Below are 15,990 nucleotides of genomic sequence, written 5' to 3'. Positions count from 1 at the left end.
GCATGTGCCCTGTGTGAAAGTCAATTACAAGATTAAATCCCTACTATAGGCTATTTGTAGTGAGTTATTTATGGAAATCAGGAAACAATGTAGAAAATTTTCAAAGGCACACATTTCCTGAGCATTTCCAAATGCCAAGATCTAATCTGAGTAGGGCTGCAAGCATCTTGATAAAGCTTTCTTAAAATAAGAGTCTCTCTGTTAGAAAGCATTTAGGGTCTCCTGGACTGTGGAGAACTGAATGTTTCAGCTGTTTTCCAGAGAGCCCAGAAAACACAGAATCTATTATTGGATTTGCTGTTTGTCCTGTAAATTTGTTGAGATTGATTATAGAATCTTCAGGTAGTACAGAATTTCTCAGATATAACTCATATTGCTTTAACTGAAAACTTAAAAAGAAAACAAAACTATATATATATATATATATATATATATATATATATATAGAGAGAGAGAGAGAGAGAGAGAGAGAGAAAATAAATCTACTATATATATATATATATATATATAGATATAGATATAGATATAGATATAGATATAGATATAGATATATAGATATATATTTGGGGGGTGGTTACTGGGGATTGTATTTAGGGGCACTCGACCACTGAGCCACATCCCCTGTCCAGTTTTGCATTTTATTTAGAGACAGGACTTAACTGAGTTGCTTAGTGCCTTAGAGTTTAGCTTTGAACACACAAGCCTTCTGCTTCAGCCTCCTGAAAGCCACTGGGATTACAGATATATGCCACCATGCCAGGAGAGAGAAAGTTATTTTAAGTCTCAGTGGAGTTACATCTTTTTCAATGTCAATGACAATTTGTCAAATTAACAAAGAAAATCAATTAATTACTTCTAGGTTTTTCCCTAAAGTATAGAACATAATTCCTATTATTGATTTGAATTTTATAGGTTTAATAGGGCTTTTAAAATTTGTGGTGTCATGTGTAGAAATTTCCTAAATTTATAAAGACATTTCTCTTCAAAAAAATGTTGTAGACCTTGAGACTTCAGTTTGTAGTCTTCTTTTTTAATAGTGATCTTAAACATGTAAAACTCCAGGATGGTGGAGAAAGGTGATAATGAGTAGACAATGAGTAACACAGTGAAGCTTCAAGGTGAGAGTTTCTGAATTCTTTTTGATCTACAAATCAGGAGCTGATTAACTTCACCTTTCTAAAAATATTGCTAAAAAAAAGGATCCCCTTTATTAAAAGTCTTGTACTATCTATATATATATAAAATGCCTTGTACCACCTCATATGTGAAATTTAATTTTGCTCTAAAAGTTTACAGTATATATATATATATATATATATATATATATATATATATATATATATACACATATAATATTTGGACACATTCCTTTTATTTTGTTCATTTTTATATGTTGCTGAGGATCAAACCCAGGGCATCACATGTGCTAGGTGAGCAATCTACTGCTGAGCCCCAGCTCCAGCCCTTGGCTTTATTTCCTGTTTACCAGAGAGATAACAGCTTTTTTTATTTTTTAACTTTACTATACTTTATCATTCTTCAATCTTCTACTGAAATTTTTATTTCTGCTCCTTTTAAAAACCTAAGGTTCCTTTTATTCTCTGAATGTTTCTTTTAAGAATTTCTTGAAATTTTGTTGGCAACTTACAAATTTATTATGCAAAATCAATACTATAGCTCTAAACACATATTTTGAAAATACACAAAAGATTAATTGTGTGGAGTGAACAAAAACTATCTTATTCAATACATCTAAATTTTGCCATCTCCATCACTTTGGCACATTATATATTCTCTTTCATTTTACTTGATTTCTTCATCTACGCAGTGAGGAAATAATAGCAAACATACCAGGCAGTGCTGTAATGATAAACATGGGAAAATGAGTGTAAAGCCCTGTGGAGGGAACCTGGGTCCTGAAAGTGCCACATGGGAACAACACTACATTTATGTGGCTCCACTCACATCCTAACACTGTAGGAAAATGGAAGAAGAACCGTTCTTCCTCATTGGAATCACATTCCAAATATTCCACATGACATTTGGGAAGTAAATTTTATTTAATTTTTAGTTTTTCTTAGATTATGTCTGTTATTTAATTTAGTCATAAAAATTTTAAAAAGTTGGAGGTGGAAGATAAAACTTTTCTTCTCAAACTTTTGAGTTAATGTCCTACCCCATAATAACAGGTTTATTTATTAATCTTGTCCTTTTTTGTTTTTTCATGAGAAAAAAATCTGTCTCAATTACTACTTCTATCACTTTATTAAGATTCATTTTTCTTTCCTGAGGACATTAAAAAAGTTGTGTTTTTTTATTTTTTAAAACTAAAACTTCAGTGACTTTGAAGTTTATTCTCTCTTCTCAGAGAAATCCCCATATTTTAATATTTTTATTTTTTATTCATAATTTTAAAATCTTCTCTTATGAAGGATTATTTTTAATTATTTTTGGGGATGGTGAACCACACTTGAGCCCCTTTTTATTTTTTATTTAGAGACAGGATGTCACTAAGTTGCTTATGACCACACTAAATTGTGAAGGCTGGTCTTGAACTTGTGATCTTTCTTCCTCAGCATTGCAAATTGCTGGTATTACACACATGTGCCACAGCATTCTGTTTGTTTAATCTGTTTTACACCAGACATGGTGGTGAACACCTGTAATTCCAGTGACTTGGGTGTCTGAGGTAGGAGGACTGCATGTTCAAGGTCAGCTTTGGCAACTTATATATAAGCTGAATTCATAAATGCAGAACCCATAGGTATAGAGGGCCTACTGTAACTACTACTGTATTAATATTTGCACCTTGAGTGTATTTAGAAGTTTTATTTTTAAATAATATAAATGCTGTCCCTTTATAGCTTGAACTTTTGAACTTAATTTTAAATGACTAAGACAGCGGTGAGAACTGCAAAACAGTGGCAATAGGGGCACTGAGAAGTTTCCCTGAAATATCCAACACCAAGAGTCAGAACCCAAGTATTTGACCAATAATTTATTTTAAGACATAGTTTTATGAGGCTGATTGTCTTTCATTTGATGCATCTAAAGTTATGAAATTTTTTCTAGTTAATAATTGTGAATTATCTCTGAGGTCTATCAGCATTACAATATTTTCCTATTTTCCTCTTAAATTCATCAGTGTTACTAAGAACTGGAAGATCAACTACTCAGCATTGCTAGAATAAAGATTTCTGTTAAGATATGATTATGCATATTTTAGATTAAAATAAGTCTTCTCAGGCTGTCGCTGTGGCTCAGTGGTAGCGCACTTGCCTGGCAAGTGTGAGGCAGGGAGTTCGATTCTTAGCACCACATATAAATAAATAAAAATAAAGATCTATTTTAAAAAAGCAAGTAAGTGTTTTAAAAAAATAAAATAAAATAAGTCTTCTCTTTTGTTTTAAAAAATGAAGAGGAACATATAACTTTAACTGTGCTCCAGTTTTTCTGCCAGAAATCAGGATTATAATTGTTAGAGTACCCAAGAAATAAGGTTGTGATGAAAATAACATGTTGATTGTAATAAGATTGTTTTTTAAAAATAATTTATCTAGTTTTTTAATCCTCAAGATTAAAACAGAAACAAAACTAAACCAACAAAAAACAATTTTTTTTATTATTTCTTACCCTTACAGAAAACCTAGATTGGTTTTATTTTTTGAATTGATGTGGTTTATGTGTGCAATGGTTAAGGTGAATTGTCACCTTGGTTGGATTAAGAAATAAAGAAGATTTAAAGATTTCTGGGCGGGTCAAGAGGGTGTGTCTAGGAATGATTAGCATATGGAATAGCCAACTGAAATGAAGACTCTCCCTAATTGGGGGCAATACAGTCCAATAGGGTGATGGATTGAATGGAATAAAAATAGGAAGAAGAAAGAAGAAAGAAGCAACAGCAGATGCCATCTTGATTCTTTTTGAACTGTTTCTTGATTGCTGTTTTGAGCATCTGAAATTGTCTGATTCTGGCTTCTTCACTCTTCCAAAGCAGACTCTGCCAGTGATTCCCTAGGGAGTTTCCAGAAACTTGCAGTCTTTGACTTGGAATTGATCCCTCTTGTTTTGAAGCTTAAGCCTCTTGAACTGTACAGCTACTTGTTCTTCCAACTCTCCAGCGTGCAGGCATCCTTTGTGGAACACCCAACTTCTGGTCAACCTAAAAAATACCGTTTTATAATTATGCTTCCTATTGGTTTCAAGTATATATATATATATATATATATTTGATATTGTGAGTTTTACTTTTAAAGAGCTGGGCTCTTTCTAGTGAACTTCTCATACTTCATTGGCCCAAGTAGACTTTCCTCAATAAACCTGCTTTCATTTTCCCTTTATTGAAAAGATGAATGGAAACAATTATAATTGTAGGCCCCTTATGACCCAAGTCCTACACCCACAGCCAGATGATTTATATTCATATTTCTATTCTGGTGGGAGCAGAAACTCAGTATGGCAGGAATATGAATTATCTAGTCAGAATTATGCCTGACATAAAGCTGAAGGCTCTCCTTGTGCATCAGTTCTTTTGTGTTATAGAATAGAGTTTGTACTACTTTAATGACCATTTTTTAAGAAAATTAACATGTAGTTATTACTCCCCAGGTATGGGTATGAAGAACCATTTTGCCTAATCAGGCTCAGAAATAACATGTTGCTTCTTCTTCTTCTTCTTCTTCTTCTTCTTCTTCTTCTTCTTCTTCTTCAAAAATATGGATTCCAGAATCAAGCAAGCCTTCCGGAAGGAAATCATCTGCCCTATCTGCATGAAGTACTTTATAGATCCAGTTACCTTAGCCTGTGGGCACAGCTTTTTTAGGCCCTGTATCTACCTTGGCTGGCATGATCTCTCAGTTCTTGTTACCTTCTCTTTATGCAAGCAGATGGTACAGAAGAGAGACTTTAAAACAAATGTTTGTGTGAAGAAACTGGCAGCCCTGATCAAGATAAAAAACAGTCTTTGGCAATTTCTGAGCTTGGAGTAACACATGCGTGAGGCTCATAAGGAGATGAAGAAGATTTTCTGTGAAGAAGACAAGAACTTTCTCTGTTTGCTCTGCTCTAAATCCCAGGAACATGAAGCTCACACACATGGCCAATCGAAAGTGCTGCTGAGGAGCACAGGGAAAGTGATTCCTCTGAAGATCCATTCTTAAAAGATCAAAGAAATCAACATGGGTCTGTTTTCTTGGGGGAACAGATGACTCTATGTTTCCCATTCAGAATGCCTTCTGGGTTCCAAGTCTCAGGCTTCCCATATTTGACAAACATCTGAAAGGAACAAAGAAAACATAATGACCCTATTATTTTCAATGAGGTTAATTTATCTCTCATTTCTGATTTCTTCCCTATGTGAAGGTCTGAATGTTACACTATTTTTTTACTGCTTCTCTAACTTATGGTTCTTGTACAGAAGAATCTGCTGAAGAAAATGCAATGTTTATGGGAAAAAATATTGTGAAAGTCATAGAAACCTGGCCACGGAGATATTGACTATGGACTCATGGGAGGTTAGTGCTATACTTCTGCCTTCAACATAAACTTAGGGGTCATATATGCAATATTTAAAGTAAGAAATAGATCTAAAACTCTAGTGTTCTCTAGGATTGAACAAGAAAGGGGAGGAGTAAATAGTAAAAGTATTTCCTCAGTTTCTAGTAATACCAGTGTGGCCCTTAGATAGGGTTTCTATTTGAGACACAGATATTATCAAAATCACTCTGCTTTACTACATGTAAAGGTACACTTAGTACTTACACAACAGGTATAAAAAACTAGGCCATTTCAAAATGTCATATGTTCTGGGATGATGTAAATGGCAGGCAAAGTGACATTTGGTTGTTACTGAAAATTCAAATGTAGCTTCCAAAGCAGATTAAGCTGACTGCTAGTGAAAAATAAGTGGTCATAAATGGGTGCAAAATTTCAGAGAGAGGGATAAATGGTTCAAATATAAGAACAGTCTGAAATTACTCCAAAGAATTAATATTTAACAACATAATATAAAGTATGGAGAGGAAATATGATTAGTGAAGCAGCTTTGTGTTTGAGTAGAAGATTACAAATTTGAGAATAATTTTTAAATAACTAATTTTCTTTGTGGATGTTTATCCTGAGTGTCTTATAATTTAAATTAAAATTAATTTAAAAATTGTTTCATGATAACTCTATTACAAATAATAAGCTAAATAACATGCAGAAAACAAGGCTGCAAAAATCTCTTATTGGAAAGGTTAAGATACCAATCAGAAAGGAAAATGACCATCATGTAAATAAGTAAAATTCTTGATATATTAGAGCACGATAACATTTTTTAGACTAATTATGCAGGAAAGGTGAAAATGAGTATAAGAGCACAGACTGCAAATTTGGTTTAAATTTTAAATAGTTGGTGGCAAAATTTTTAACTAAAAAAATACTTTAAGTTCGGAAGAGGAACATAGCCATAGAATGTCAACCCAGAGAGAAGCACATGATAAATAATTGCACTGGTATATTGGGAGGGAGGTTACTGAAGGTATGGTGAAGTTGATGTCATAGATTGGAATGACTTTTGAAGAGAATTTAAGAGAATGGTCTCAGAGAGATAATAAGATCAGGTGCTAAATGACACTTCCGTATTACAGTTAGCTGGGTGACGTGCTTGGAGATGACTATTGTACTCTGAAGTTACAGTATTTAGGTGTAAGTGACTTGGCTTAAACTCAAGAAGAGTGAATGGATTTCAATGTATTCATTGTAGTCTAAAGTCCTTAAGTATGAAATGGGTTATGTTTCCTCACATATGAGTTGGAAAGGATAAAACAAATTTTTTTTGTGTGTGTGTGTGTGGATTGTTTAAGAAAACTCTTTATCATGAATTAAGTGAATGTAACCTGTTGATTAAAACTGTTGGCCATGATGCAGAGAAAAGGACATGGTAGTGCAGTCTTGTAAACTCAGCTGATTGGGAGGCTAAGGCAGAAAGATTACAAGTTTGAGTCTAGCCTCAGCAAATTAATTAGAAAGAAAGAAACGAGCCATGAGTATTTGTAAAAAAGGAAAGGAATAAAAATTTGTGGATTCTGAAAGTTTGACAAGATGAAGGCTTAAATATGATTGTTAATAATACAAATAAGAATCTGGGAGTTTATTTTATTGTTTGTTTGTCATTTTAAAATACACATGACAGAATGTACTTTGACATATTATTCATACTTAGATTATAACTTATTCTGATTAGAATCCCATTCTTGTGATAGTACCTGATGTGGAATTCCAATGGTGGTATATTGATATATAAATATTGGAAAGTGAAGTCCTAGAATTAGGGAGTTTCAACAGGATTTAGAGGGATAGGTTCATATTTTGATGAATTTAATTTTACTGCAGAACTACATAAATTTAAGAAGAGAAGCAATCAGAGTTGAATATGGGAAGATGCCTCCATTTTACTATGAGGAAGAATGGCATCATTCAGACAGGATGCAGAAAGAGAGGAAAGACATTTTTGAGCAGCTCAAAGAGAGTAAAACCAGAATGATTCATATGACAGAGATCTCAAGAGGACCTGAAGGAAATATGCCACAGACAAGATGTGGAGTCACTCCAGGTAACTACTGATACATGGGGATATAGGAAAGGCATATATAGCTATTGCATTTCACAACTGAAATCCACTTCCCTTGTTGCTTCAAGTTTGGTTGTACAAACATATTTCTCCATAACTGTGATTACTTTGCTAAGAGGTCACTTCTTCCAAGAAATTCTAAAAACACGGATCCCTCCTATGTTATCTGTAAGTAACAAAAATGTATGGAATGATTAATGGATAGTCCCCTTCTGAAAATCAACAACATATTTGGGACTTTTAGAAATTCACCAAGTAGTAAGCTGCACATGGGTATTCTTGTTAATTCACAGACATAACAAGATGGGGTGATTCAGGAATATTGACCTTATTGTTACTGCTTTGTGTCTGCTCACCTGAGACACAGGGTCTTTAGACAATTGCTGGGATTTATTTATGGTTGCAGCAGAACCCAGACTCCACAGCATCATCCCCTCCCACACACACAGAATATTGCAGAACCACACTTTACCAGGATTCTATAGTGGACTGTGTTCTATTGAGTAGAAAAGAATTTGGAAATGCACCCTAGGATGGAAGACAGAACTTCTTGGAAACTAGTAGCTTCTGGAGCTGATTCAAAAATCTCACACTGTACTTAATGGTAGAGGGATCTTGTAAAAATCACTCCGAATTTTTATTTTTCTTTTCCCAGGTCATTGGAGACACAATGTACAGGTGAATGTTTACATGCCTCACAACAGATCCTTTTGCAGTTTTTACAGTACTTGTCAGGACTATTATAGCGCATGATTCATTGGAATACTCAGTCCCTTTTGTCATTGATCTAATTTTTTCTTCCCCCACCTAATTTGACATCTCTCTTAGTTCTCATTCTCAGTAATTTTAGGAGTAGCTTCAATAAAAATGTCGCAAAAGAGAAATTATTTCAAAATCCTTCCATTCCTGGTTTTCTTTCCAGTTCTGGAAAGACTATGCAGATGAAGGAGAAATACTAAGTGTACACAAGGCTGATGAAGTCAAACACCTCACAGGCTAACAGGAGAGGTAGAGTGCTCCAATGTGTGAAACCTCTAGAGATTTGTTAATTTTGTATGTATAAGTTGACAGTTTAAAATGATAGTTGAAATAAACTTAAAGCATTAGAACTCTGTGGGTCCTCCAGGCTAGCTCAGCTCCAGAAACCAGATATCACTGCCTAGAATTCTTCTGACAGTCTCCCTGTGAAGGAGGAAATAGCCAGTTCTAGTTCTTAGAGAAGCTTTTGACTGCAGATAGGGAGATTTCAGTGCAGACTGGAAATGGACACCAGATTTTTACTCTTATATATATGCAAGTAAACAGAAAACTAAGCATATTTACAGAATTTGAGGAGTAACAGAAAGGATTAAAATGGATTTCAACAGCATTTAAAATATATTTAAATATTTAGGAACTGTGAATAAGAATTAATTTCACAAAGTGATCATTTCTGTATTTCCACAGCTGTGTGTTGCTAGAATTTTTATAAAGGGTCATATCAAGAAAAGTTATGATTTTCTGACTTTACATGTGTTCACTGCATCTTTTTTTATTGCAGGATTGAATCTATGCAGCTGTATATAGCCCAGCCTCTGAATCCAGAACCCAGTGCAGGGCCCATCACTGGATTAATCCACAGCTCAATTGCTTTCAAGGTAAAGATAAGCGCTTTGGCAGTATTCTCATATGTATTATTTGTTCTTAGGACCACATGGGTGGTATTTCCCTTTTATTAAATATCTTACTTATTTTTATAAATAAATAATATGAATGCAAATCCTTGAGTATGTATCTATAGTCAAATTTACAGTATAAAGAGTGAAAAATAAAAAAAAACTACATAAATATAATCAGGGCTCATATGTCCTGAGGTATATATAAAACAAGCAATATAAAAATTGGTAATTTTAATAAACAGAGCTATACTCAGATTTAAGTTTCATTATTCAATTTCACAAACAAATTTATGCAGTATTTCAGTATGTTCAGTATTTTAAAAAAATGGCCCTGGCATTTTAACTTGGGGCCTCCCACATATTAGGCAAGCACCCTACCAGTTAGCCACATATGCAGCCCCTAGTATTTTTTGCAACAGAGTCTCATGAATTTGCCCAAGCTGGCATTGAACTTTTCATCTGCTTATCCCAGTCTTCTGGGATTTCAGACATAAGCCACCTTACTCTGCTAAATTTGAATTGTTAGGAGAAGCTTTGGGGGGTAAATAGTTGAATAGTACTTTATGTTGTTTGTACCATGGGTATATATGATTTATATGACATAAAATATTGAATAGCTATAGAAAATCCAAGAAAATAAATCAACTTTATCACTAAGAAAGGAAAATAAAAATAAAAATGATTTCAGTTTGCTCAATATAAAAAGCTACATGTAAATCTCATAAATTCAGGGCAGTGCAGAACATGCAGAAAACTTAGGGATAGTGAAAAGATTTGCAAAAATAAATATTTAATTATTCTTTCTAAAATTACAAGATTTGAGGAATAACAGAAATGATTTAAGTGGATTCCAGCAGCATGTACAATATATTTGAATATTTAGGAAATGTGAATAAGAATTAATTTCATAAAGTGATACTTTCTAAAATATATAAATAGATTTTTATACAGTTGCTTATAAAAGCTTACAAGAGAGAAAATCTTCACCTCTCATCCAAAGAATGACACCTTTTTTTTTGAAATTGGAATATTTTTCTGATACTTATTTTTTATGTCTCCAGAGAGTTCAGGACATTCTCTCTGTAGCTATTTTGAAACAAAAATAAAATTAAAAGATATTGGTTTCACATATTTTCACATTGTCAACAAATTAATGAGTCTGTGGTAAGGAATTTATTTGTTCTATAGAATTACTATTCATGCCCATAATTTATTAGATTTTTACATCCAAAATCATTGTTGCTGTTACAATATCACATTTCTCAGTAATATCATTTCTTCACAGGAAGACTTTTTTTTAAAGACTTTAACTTCTTATTTTTTACATTCATGTCTGCAATATTTTTCTTACAGTTGCTATTACTCTGTGTCCTGAAAGAGCCAACTGCCACGTCTTCCTGTAAAGAGAGTTGAAAAGCATGAATGTTGGATGTGATCCACAAGGTGCCTCCTGGATCAACCTAACATCAGAATGCTTTCTTGCGTGGGGTACTCAGACTTTTACCATTGGCAGATATTACTGGGAGGCGAAGTGGGAGACCCTTGAAACTGGGCAACTCTTGGAACTGGGCTTTTGGAGTCTGTAATAATTATTAGAAAAAGAACAGAAATTACAAGATGGATGAGTTGGAGGGGCTCTTACTTCTTGGATGTGTTAAGGAAGGTTTCTATTGCACTCTCTTTACCACCTCCCCAATTGTACTTCAATATGTACCAAGGCCCATTAGCCAAATAGGAGTATTTCTGGGTTATGAAGTTAGAACTGTGAGCTTTATTAATGTTGCTCAAATTTGCTGATATACAGGATTCATTCCTGTACCTTTTCTCCCTATCTTTAGCTTGTTTTCTGCTGTAGTCACTTCTGACCAGACATAGATAAGGACTATGCCCTAATGTATGGGAAATTCAATATCTAAGGAAGCCCTCCACCTTGGGTCTTATCAAACATGACAAACAGGTTGCATTTTGTTAACTTTACATTCCTTCTAATGTTGTGAAAACCTATTTTATGTGTTATTAAATATGGTGATAATATTAAAAGCCCATATATTCCTAAAATTTATGTTTTTTAAAAATTTATTCATTTGAGAAATATAATTGCCTATGGTACATGAAACAGAATATACTTTCTAGTTTTACGTTATTCCTGAACTGTCACAAATGAAAGAATAGATAAAGTATGATTTAATAAAGTTAAAATTCAACATAAGAGAACATGTCTTTTTCTCTAATCAAACAAGCATAACCATAAAGACTCAATGGTTGTAAGAACATAATTTTCTCCCTTCTTTTTTATCTAACTTTAATTTACTCATCTTGGTCCATTTTCTGTTGTTTTCACACAAAATCTGCAACTGAGTAAATTATAAAGAAAATATTTACCTACCTCACAGTTCTGAAAACAGGTAAGTTCTAGGTCATGGTGCCTCAGTTTCTGGTGTGTTTCGTGATAAATATGCTCATAGCAGAGAAGCAGAAGGAGAAATCTTTCAGTGCAGAATGTTGGAGGACAGGGGTGGCATCCTTCATAACAATGTACTTTCTTAAAAATAACTCTCCAAGGGCCCAGAATTCACTCTTTTATTTAGGTTCAGTCCCAGGAGAAAGGCACTGATCATTTTTCATGACTTAAAGGCCCCATCCCCAAACACCACTGCTCTATGAAATTACACTTTAACTTGGTTTTTATTGAGGACAAAGCATATTCAAACCATATTACTATATATTTATCCTGTCCATAATACTGAGTAATCATGCCTAATTGTCTGTGTGATAATTTCTTTTCTAAAATTATAATCATACAGGTGAATATTTACAATTTTTGTATTCTCCTTTTCATTGGCAACCACAAGACAATCAATCTAGTGCTGAATCTAATAGTTATACAAGTGGACAAAAAGAAACCTGAGCCCTACCTATACATAGTCCTTTACAGATTGACTTAAGTCTCATAGAGAAATTGCCCAGACAAGGCATAAAAACAATAGTCATTGAGGAAAAATTTAATTGGTCTGCATTAAAATTAATGACTTTTTGCTTAAAAATACTATTCCTCAAGAGTAAACATACAAAACTGGAGTTGGACAATTTCCATGCACTATAAGCTGTGCCTGTAGCTACTTGGAAACCTGAATAAGTGGTTGGTTTGATTCCAGGTGTTCAGAGCAATAAAGCAAGATCTTTTCTCAAAAAAAAATATAACTAGAACCAGGCATGACTGTAGATCCCTTTAATCGGAGCCACTTGGAAGGCTATGGCAGTATGGTCAGAGGTTTACCAAGGCTCTAAGCAACTTAGTGGGATACTTTCTCAAAAAATAGAAGTGACATGGTATGTGATTCAGTGATAAATCTTCACTGGGTTTAATTCCCAGTGCCCCTCCCTCCAAAAGAATATATTTACCAAGTATGTATGAAAGATAAAATATATATGCATCATAGATACTATGTTGGTGGTTCTGAATTGTCAGTTTGGATTAAAGTATGCTTAAGTTTAGGATGCTTCTGGGAATGTCAATGAGAGTGTTTCTAAAATGGTTGTCATATTTGACAGCAAACTGAAATACAGACTCACCCTATGGCAGCCATTGGTTGAGGCCCTGGATGGAATAAAAGTTGGAAAAATGAGGCATCAATGCCCTCTAGCTTGATTTTTCTTGAGGGGTTCTAGATTGCTGCTGCAGAATTCTGAGAGCATCAGACTCCACCTCCTTTACTCTTCCAAAATAGACTCTGACCAGTGACTATCAGGTTGTTTCCACGTCTTTGATCCCACTGGGGCTATATCATTAATCCCTCTTGTTCTGAAGCATCAGTACCTTAGACTCAGCAACTATTGGTTTCTCCAGAACTCTAGCCTGAAGATAGCCATTGTGGGATTGTACAGCTTCTGATTCTGTAAGGGAATGTAATAATCCCCTTTCAATAATTATATATACCCTGTTGGTTCTGTTCCTCTAGAGAGCCCTGACTAATACAGATGCATAAAGTTTGGTAAAAAAAGAAAAGTTAATCTGCTAAAAAATTAAATAACTTTTCTTGAATGGTAACATCGCAAAACAGAAAACACATTTGTAATCAGTGAAATATGAAAAAGTACTCACTTTTATGAGACATTAGATTATTGCAAATTCAAACCATAAATTGAATCACTAGACCTTGATAAGAATAAATCAAATTTAAAGATGAATAATATGTGTTGACAAAAATGTAGAATAAAAGAAGTTTACTCAAGGCTGGAGAAAATATTAATTGAAAAAATAAATTTTGGCTTACTTACTGACAGCATTTCCTAAGGCTTAGATATTCCAGAATGGATAAATATATATTATCAGCAATTCCTACATATACTTCTTAGGTAAAACTTATACGCAATTTTGCTCCTTTCATCACTTCAAATAATGCCCTAAAATTTGTAGCCAAAAATACTTACCAAAAGTAAAATAGATAAATAAATAGTTATAAACTCATGCAAAGCAATTCTATGAAGCAATGAAAATGAACAAACTCTAATTTTGACAATGTGAATGAATCTCAAAAGCATAAGCTGAAAAAAATACTCAGTTTTTTCACTGTATGTATCTAAGGAAAGATATGTTGGATATTTACTAAGAGAATATGTTTTAGATAATTTTACCACACACACATGCACACACACAACACACACACACACACACAATATCAATGGGGGACTACTTAAATAAATTGCAGACTCCATGAAGTAACATTAAAACAAAAATTTTTTTGGCAGGGTGCTGGGGATTGAACCCAGGGCCTTGTGCATACAAGGTAAACACTCTACCAACTGAGCTGTATCCCAAGCTCCAAACTTAAAATAGTAAATAACTTCTTAAGAAAATACGTATACAGGTCAGTAATAACTGGGAATAAAATATAGGACAAATTGCAATTGAGGGGAAGATCATTTCTTTATCAGGAGAATGATTATGTCTCCTGTTTTACAAAACTCTAAGCCACAAAGAGAAGAGCAAAATATATTATTGCCTTTGGGTAATTACAATTTTGGAAAGGAGAAATAAAGATATATAAAAATCAGTGAAAATTTTTAAAGCAGACACAAATATATGATTAGTTAGACCTATAGGTAAAGGTGGACATGATCACTGATAAAGCCCCTCCTAAGACTCAGGGTCATGGAATGTGCTTAAGATGTTGGCTTTATTAGAATCACAAAAATGCTCCTATCTCCTTAATATTTCCATTGCCCAATGAGACTAGCCAGTGATGAGTAACATGTGAAAGCAGTTTGTCTGAGAGCCTGAAAAGAGTTTATAGGGAGAAATAGAGTGTGGAGCAGTTATTGAGACAAACTGGTGAACCAGTCCAACCGTAAAAACAAAGTAATGCTAGGTGAATATGCAGCCCAAAAGCACTGAAATAATGACATCAATAATGAATTCCAAACCAACTCAACTTCCCACCAGATTGATTCAGACACTACACACAAAGGTAAAGTCTAGTATGAGAGAAAGCCTGTCAGTTTACATTCTACATTATCACAGAATTGTTAGATTTTATAAGAAAATCATAGCATATAAAAATAAACAAGAACAAAGTAAAGCAAACACCACTCAGACACCAAGCAAACAACCGTACTACATTGAGATGTGGCACAGGTGCTGGAACTCTTTACAGTTAGATCAGTTGGCACAGTTCTATAAAAGGTGGGTAAGGTGTCCTTGCAATTTGTGACTTTGTTATCTTTTATTTGAACTTTTAGGGTTACTAATACAGAATGGAAATGGAAAGGGAATAATTTTCTTTTTGCGTATGTGTGGTACTGGGAATTGAACTTAGTGGTCCTCTATCATTGATCTAAATCTCCAGGCCTACTCATTTTTTTTTATTTTGAGCCAGGTTCTTGCTAAATTGCCCAACCTTTAAACAAACATGTGATTCTACTGCCTCAATCTCCTTAGTAGCTGAGTTTACAGGAGTGTACCACCATTCTAGCTACAAAAATGACATTTTATACAATGTTTTTGTAGATAGATCGGATTTATTACTTTTCTACAGATCACTCATTTATTTCAAGTTTGGTAAAGTCTTTTATTTATTATTCTGTTTGATATTAAAAGGCAAATTTTAAAAGTTAAGCTATTGATATAAACCTTTAAAAGTAAAAATAATGAGAAAGAAACATAGAGATTGAATTGTGTTCTAAAGGTTCATGATGTTGGCTACATGCAAAAGGATTAACAGTGTGCCACCCTGGCTGTCTGTGCAGAATGTCTGGGTCTTTAGCTTGTAGCTTCCACCTCCTGCCTGTAGCATGCCTCCACCAGCATAAGAGATAGAAGCAGTAAGTAGCTCAGAGGTTAAGTATCTTGATGTCACAGACTCACAGAGTATTTGGCAGGATTTTCTCTCCCCTATAATACTCCCAAACACTTCAACAGGAAGTAGTAAATGCTTTGCTGGTTCCCAGGTAAACTCAAGTTCATTGCTAAATTTTTAGCGGCATTAACATTGTCTGAAACCAGTCCTCCCAACCATTTTTTTTTTTTTAGATCGTCTGCTCATTTTCACATTCTGGCCTTAAATTCTTTATCCTTCTGAATAGCCTCAGCCTCCTGAGTACCTGGAATTATTTACATAAACCCCTGTGGACAGCAGCTGTCTCAAAATTTTTGCCTGAGCTAGACCTTTTATATAACTGCTTTATCCAAGGTGTCAGAAATTACTGTGACCACATTGCGCC

General features: G+C 34.0%; 1 pseudogene; it reads left to right on the top strand.

Annotated features, from left to right (window-relative positions):
- The first annotated feature begins 4,715 nt into the window (after nt 1–4,715).
- Nucleotides 4,716–11,135, top strand: LOC143380563 (tripartite motif-containing protein 51-like; annotated as a pseudogene).
- Nucleotides 11,136–15,990: the final 4,855 nt, after the last annotated feature.

This window comes from Callospermophilus lateralis, chromosome 14 (assembly GCF_048772815.1).
Source record: "Callospermophilus lateralis isolate mCalLat2 chromosome 14, mCalLat2.hap1, whole genome shotgun sequence".
Taxonomy (NCBI): Eukaryota; Metazoa; Chordata; class Mammalia; order Rodentia; family Sciuridae; genus Callospermophilus; species Callospermophilus lateralis.
The sequence above is the reverse complement of the archived record's forward strand: the minus strand, read 5'-3'. Positions and strand labels throughout refer to the sequence as shown.